Source organism: Triticum dicoccoides, chromosome 2A (assembly GCF_002162155.2).
Source record: "Triticum dicoccoides isolate Atlit2015 ecotype Zavitan chromosome 2A, WEW_v2.0, whole genome shotgun sequence".
In the NCBI taxonomy this organism is placed as follows: domain Eukaryota; kingdom Viridiplantae; phylum Streptophyta; class Magnoliopsida; order Poales; family Poaceae; genus Triticum; species Triticum dicoccoides.
In genome coordinates, this window is record NC_041382.1 from 397,847,629 (window position 1) to 397,854,270 (window position 6,642).

At 45.3% G+C, this 6,642-nt stretch overlaps 2 long non-coding RNA genes across 2 annotated transcripts in view; one reads left to right on the top strand and one right to left on the bottom strand.

The window, feature by feature from the left end:
• Positions 1-2,251: 2,251 nt before the first annotated feature.
• Positions 2,252-3,174, bottom strand: LOC119354683. Its single transcript, XR_005171166.1, has 2 exons — positions 3,000-3,174; positions 2,252-2,773 (listed from the first exon to the last, which is right to left on the bottom strand). It is a non-coding gene; the product is annotated as an uncharacterized LOC119354683 (long non-coding RNA).
• A 1,035-nt stretch (positions 3,175-4,209) lies between these two features.
• LOC119354682 overlaps positions 4,210-6,642 on the top strand; it is a 4,666-nt gene continuing 2,233 nt past the window's right edge. Inside the window, exons 1-3 of the long non-coding RNA XR_005171165.1 lie at positions 4,210-4,464; positions 4,964-5,078; positions 5,741-5,906. This is a non-coding gene — a long non-coding RNA (uncharacterized LOC119354682). The remainder of the gene's footprint in view (positions 4,465-4,963; positions 5,079-5,740; positions 5,907-6,642) is intronic.

Here is a 6,642-nt window from a genome sequence, read left to right on the forward strand (position 1 = left end):
CCCTTAATCACCGCTTGGTAACTGGAGTGGCGAAGAACAGTGGTGGCATATGTGATACGGGGCTGCCGAGTGTATGCACGTATCTATATCGGCTCTACCCACAAATAAAAATATGCAAAGTGGCTTAGGAAACCGATGTAGAATTGTGTTTAGGCATTCACAAACAATGTGCAAAAAAATTGGCATTCCTTCTTATATAGATGAACTTGAACCCCTTGAAACTTGTGAGATATGAACGCATCTCTCGAAAGCCATAACTCCCAAACCACTTACCAGAATCAAGCAAAAGATATACCGATGGATAGCTGTTAAAGACACGCAAATTTCCGGTTTTGATCAGTTTTTCATATTCGCGACGGTTCAAAATATTTTTTTGAATACATAAAAACATGTTTTAAATGGTATACATGAAATTTTTAAACCGTTCATCAGAATATAGCATACAATATACCGTTGGAAAGCTTATGAATAGGAGCAACTTTTTGATATAGATAGTTGTTACAAATTCGTTGCCGTTTGAGAGAAGTACTAAAAATGACAAAAACAACGTCGTTTTTGCCTGTTTTTAACTTGTAATTGAAGGTCGCATGTCTCACCCAAGAGATCTTGAACTGCACCGGGAGGAGGACGTGAACTTCTCGCAACAAACCTTTTAGGCTTTTAGTTTTTTATTCTTTTTATTCTCATCCGAAGCGGATTTGGTGTAGTAGTTGAACGGATTGTTGTTTTCACGTTGAACTTCAATCACATATTTTTGTTCGTAATTCCTCGCCCGTTCATCGGATTTGCACAACATTTCTGTGTATTTTTGCACATGTAAATACACGGTGAACCTCCTTCACAACAATTTTTGAACTCTCCTCGGCTGACCACGTGAATTTCTAGCAAAAGTCTTTTTAGAAAATCTGAGTTTTTTATATACTTTGAACTTCTCCGTTATTTCAATTTGAACATCTTAGTCTTATTATTAGAAAAAAAAATGTTTTTAAATAAGCACCAAACATTACTTTAGAAATTGAACTTCATATATTTATTTTTTCCTACGAACGGAAAGAAGTTAAGTTTCCCATATATATCGACTACTCCTTTTTTTATGTGATCTTCTTCACTTTTATTCTTTAGTAACAATGAAAGTTTGAGCTTTTTTTGGTAAATATCGAACTTATCTATTTTTGTAATTTTGACTTCTTGATTATTTCTTTTAGTAACACAAATATCCTAGTTTTGTAATAAATGTTGGACCGTCCGTTTATTTAAATTTGAACTTCTAGAGTTTTTAATTTAGAAACATTGAAAGTCCATTTTAATGATTTTTTTAGCTTCTCCATTTTCAAAATTTGAACATCTCTTTTTATTTTTAGAAACAATGAAATATCCACTTTTCTAAGTGTTTCTTTTATTTTTTTAACTACTCTGTTTTTTGTTTGAACTTCCTATGATCCTCTTGTCAGCGGATTTGGATTTTCCCATTTTAACACATCGAACTACCATGTTATTTTATTTTGAACTTCTTGTTTCCATTCTTTTAATAACGAGGAAATTTGAATTTTGTATAAACATCGAATTGCTCCTCTTTTTAATTTGGACTTCTTGGTTTTGTTTCTTTTAGTAACAGAAAAAATCCTAGTTTTCTAATAAACATCAAGCCACTCCATTTTTTAATTTAAACTTCTAGTTTTTAAACCTTTTAAGTACCTTTTCACCATTTTAGGTACATTTTTTCATTGACATGTTTGATTTTTTCCAACCTCCCGAATTTGGTTTATTTATATGCATCAACATTCCTAGAGGAGAATACTTGAACTATTTTTAAATTATCATTATGTTACATGTGGGCTCCGCATTTTTACTCCTCGAGGACGACCATATAAGCATCAGGATTTGGAGAGCATGTACTTTTCAGTACATCTTTTATTCAGAAATGCACCCTTTTTTTTTTCAGAAATGCACCCTTTTACTCTATGTGAACTTCAGCTTTTTTATACGTGAACTTTATTGTGGATTTCATTTTATTTCTGCATGCAAATTTCGTACACGGACTTTCTATCGTGTTACATATTTGAAACCTTGTCATTTCTTATTTTTGAACTTCTTTCTCTTTCTATTATGTACACAAAAAGAAAATCTCAAAATCTGAAAAAATGTCAAAAGTAATAACGCAGCGAATTATCTTTCAGATGTCAACCAATTCACTAATAGCTACTCACGGAAGTTCAAAAAAGGACTGATAGCTATTCACGGACATGCTTCATGCACCAACAGAAAAATGCATTTTTTATTAAAATCAATAAAAGCCTAAATGTCTATATATATCTCTGCCACATAGCCCAACTAGGAGGTACTTTTCATCCTCAGCCCCCAGGGCATGAGCATACAAACAGAGGAACGCATCAGTTCTTGATTTTCCACGCATAAGAAATGTGAAAACCAATCAACCAAAAAACAACCTCTCCACCTCCACGGGTTGGTTTAGGATTGTGTTGAATGCTGCTTGCCGCACGGCCGCAATGGAACCAACTGATGTTGTAGGTTGTAGCAATTTTTGTTCGTCAACAAACTTCAGAATATCTTTTGCCGGATGTAGCCAACAACACTCGTTTCAGACTTCAGTTTTCACCATCGCCGACGGCTGCGCTGGAGCTGCTATTGTAATTGAGCTGGCATTAGAAAATTACTCGACCTGCATGGATGCTCTGCAGCCACGCGATGGTGAACAACATAAGCTTCAGCAACAACTGAACTTCATCCGGGGGCGAAGCAAAACTTTTTGAACCTAACGATGTAGAAAAATAAGTAGCATCAGCCCTTTTTTTATCTCTTTTGTCGTCCGCTGCAGTAGAGGCAGCAAGCAGGGATAAGGTGTAATGGAGTGGAGTATGGGGCAGCAATCGATTTTTCTTTTTGCTTTTTTGAGGCTGTGAGCAGTTCTTGCATTTTACGCGCACGCGAGGTAGTAGAATGGAAGCAAAACACACTAGAGGGCCATGCCGGCTGCGTACTGGGAGGCATGGGGCTGCGGCTGCAGCGGGTGAACTTCCCCACGCGCTCGAATTGATCCGCGAGAAGCCAACACCAGTGCAGTGGCGAAGAGCGCGCCGGAGCAGAGCGCAGAGAGCAGGCGCGCTGGAGGAGGGCGTGCCGGAGGAAGGGCAGGCCGCGCCGTAGGGGAGAGAAGGTCACGCCGGAGCAGAGCGCAGAGAGCAGGCGCACTGGAGGAGGGCGTGCCGGAGGGAGGGCAGGCCGCGCTGTAGGGGAGAGAAGGTCACGCGGAGCATAAGGAAGGTCGCGACGGAGGGCAGGTGGTCGGGGCGAAGGGCAGCGATGGAGAAGGTGGATGGGGCAGGCGGGGGCGGAGGTGGCCGAGGAGGGAGGCGGAGGTGGCTGTGGTGGTCTGGGCGGAGGGCGGCGGCGGTGGTCCGGGCGGACGACGACGCCGGAGATGGTCCGGGCGAAGGGCGGTGACGGTGGTAATCCGGGCGGACGGCGGCGAGGGAGATGGTCCGGGCGGAGGGCGGCAGCGGTGGTGGTCTAGGCGGACGGCCGCCACAGAGATTGTCCGGGCGGAGGCCGACGATGGCGTTGGTCCGGGCGGACGACGGCTATGGCGGTGGTCCGGCTGGAGGCTTCCGGTAGGAACGCCCGGTGGCGACCCGATCCAAGCGGCGGGGCTGTTGGAGCCGTGGAGGATAAGGTTGGGACGTGGGGTGGGTGTATGCTAAAAAGTGGAGTTGCACTTTTTAGACGTTTTGGGCACACACCTTCGCTGGCCGTCGGATCTCCTCGTGCGCGAGATCACGACACACAGGTGAATTCCTGTCGGAACCCACGACTCGAACACTCCGCACCCCTGTACTGCCCGCCGGGCCCACTATCTCCCACCCCTTTCCTTTTCTCCGTCATGGCCCCGCTCCCCGCCGCCGCCTCGGCCCGCTCCCATCGCCACCACCTCCACATGCGCACCTCCGCGGCCAATACCTCTTCTCGCTGTCGCGACCAGACGCCACCACCACCTCCCACTGCCGCGGCCGCACGCCACCACTACCAGATGGGTCAACGCCTCCATTAGGCCACCTTCCCGCCCCCAAGCACCGCCACGAAGTAGCCCCCGCCCCTAGCCGTCGGTATGCTTAAGGGTCGCCACCGCTTCCTGCTTCCCCAACGAGGGACGGAGCTCATCGCTCCCGGAGGCTGTCCTCCTCCCCGGTGGTGAACCCGGCTTGAGACGGGCCTCATTGTGACGCGGATCTGGATTTGGGGTCGTCTGCGCCATCCCCGATGTACCCGGTGGCCACCATGCACCGCGGGCACAAGCCGCCGTGCGCCTGCACTCAATTGGCTCCGTGGCTCCTCTTCCTGCCTAAGCTCGTCCGCCCCGCGACTCCCCTTTGTGCAGACTTTTTTCAACCCAATCATTGGTCCGGCGAGTCCCAACTGGCAGCCTAACGCCGACGAGCCCGTCTACTGGTGAGTCCTGTGGTCGCTTATGGTGTTGTTGTTCCGCATCTCGTGGTTGTAGAGAGCTCATGTCAGGTCGAGAAAATTGTTGATGGCAGGTGGAACAAGAAATGCTTGTGTACAGAGAATAAAATTGATTGGCCTATGTGCGTGGAGGTGAGCGTTTGTTTAGCCATGGCAGCGACAATACGGTCCAAAGTGGTGGGTAGAATGTGTGCCTCATTTCCTTTTGGGTTACTAGCAACCGTTCTTCCCTAAGCTTTTGAGAAAACTCAGATAATCCTCTTCCTCATTTGTGACGGTTCCCAAATGAACGACAAGATGTTCTAGAAATTTCAGAATAGGCATAACATCTTTCAGAGGAGCTAAAGATCGAGCACTCACCTTGTGTATTCACCACCGACTAGCTACAATCCGCCTATGATATGTTAACTGGGTGCTTAATTGGAGACAGTAATCCATGGATTGGCATGGTTAATGACGCGTGCTTGGTTGGTTATTTTTGCAGTTGTGGTGTTGAAGCTGTAAGTGAAAAATAATGTCGCTGAAGATGGTGGCTGTAACAATAGCAGGAGGATGATGCATGCCATGCACTTTCAGAGGAAACAACAGTTCAGAAATTGGTAATGACCGAGCCTCATCAAGATAGCTAGCTAGTGTTGTTAATTAGTTAGTTAGGGATGGAACTAAATACTAGCAAATGCATATCCGATCTAGATTGATGAGCCTGACAGTGAAGCAATTAATCAACGACATTTGATCAATGAGTTACAGCTAATGCATGATGGAGCAGCAGATCAAGGAATTAAGTTGTGAAATTGAGTTAAGTATATATACACTAGCTATCCTATATGTGTGTCTTGATTTGATAAATAAGATGTCCACACGTACGTTTTCAGTGGTCGCTGATGCCACACACAAGATGCAATTAGTAACGTGATATTGCTTTGACGTGTGCACTGACAGCTCCATCTGTTTGATCAATTCACCAGTTCTCCATCCTCAATTGGAACTGTTTCCAATTCCCCTGTCGGCATTTCTGTTTTCCATTAGTGCAACACTAAGCAAGCAAAAGTAAGAAGCTGCGGACTGTCCTTTAGATCGATAAAATCAGCAGCCAAAAAACAGGCTTTCTTCTAGTCAATTTAATTATAACCTTTTTGCGCATTGAGTTCCAGCCAAAAAAATGCTTTCTTCTAGTCAATGATTTCTACACTAACTTGCCTAATAATGTCAGAAAATTGCTTACAATATCTCTTTTTGGCATATGATTGGCGGCAACTAGACAACGGAGGGTAGGAGAGAGGTATGGGAGTATTGACGACCAGCAAGCAAAGCAAGAGGAAAACCAAGGGGGCAGCGCCATCCGTGCGCCACGACCACCTAGCGGGGTGGAGCTAGGTCTAGGAAAGCATTGTCACGAGTGATCGAGGAACTGGGCCGTATCACCGGTAAGTATCTCGAAAACGATCCCCTAAGCATGCGTTTTTCTACTCACATCTACGACTCTATGTGATAGAGACGGAATAGGGAGGTTGAAGAGGGGTGGGGTGGGTGTCCCATCCATGTTTTTGGGCGAATCGATGATTTTGAGCGCGGGGGTAGTTTGCGACTTGGTGATGTGGGGGCTAGAATCATCTATGATTTTAGACGAAAGTGTTCAAAAGTTTCCCAACACATGATAGTTAGTTACTAGAGATGTTGAAAGTCACCCAAAGATTCACTCTCGAGATGCGGGGGCTGGAATCGTCGATGATTTGAGCCAAAAGTGTCCAAAACTTTCCCAACCATGATAGCTAGTGTCTAGAGATGCCGGTGTAAGTTTCCCAAAGATCCGCTCCCATGATGCGGGTGCTGGAATTGTTTATTATTTGAGCTGAAAGTGTCCAAAACTTACCCAATGCATGATAGCTAGTTGCTAGATGTGCTGACGTAAGTTACCCAAAGATTCGTTCCCGAGATGCGGGTGCTGGAATCGTCAATGATTTGTGCTGAAAGTGTCCAAAACTTGCCCAGTGCATGATAGGTAGTGTCTAGTGATGCTAGCGTAAGTTGCCCAAAGATTTGCTCCCGAGATGCAGGTGCTGGAATCGGCTATTATTTGAGCCGAAAGTGTCTCAAACTTGCCCAACACATGATAGCTAGTTGCTAGATATGCTGGCGTAAGTTTCCCAAAGATCCGATTCG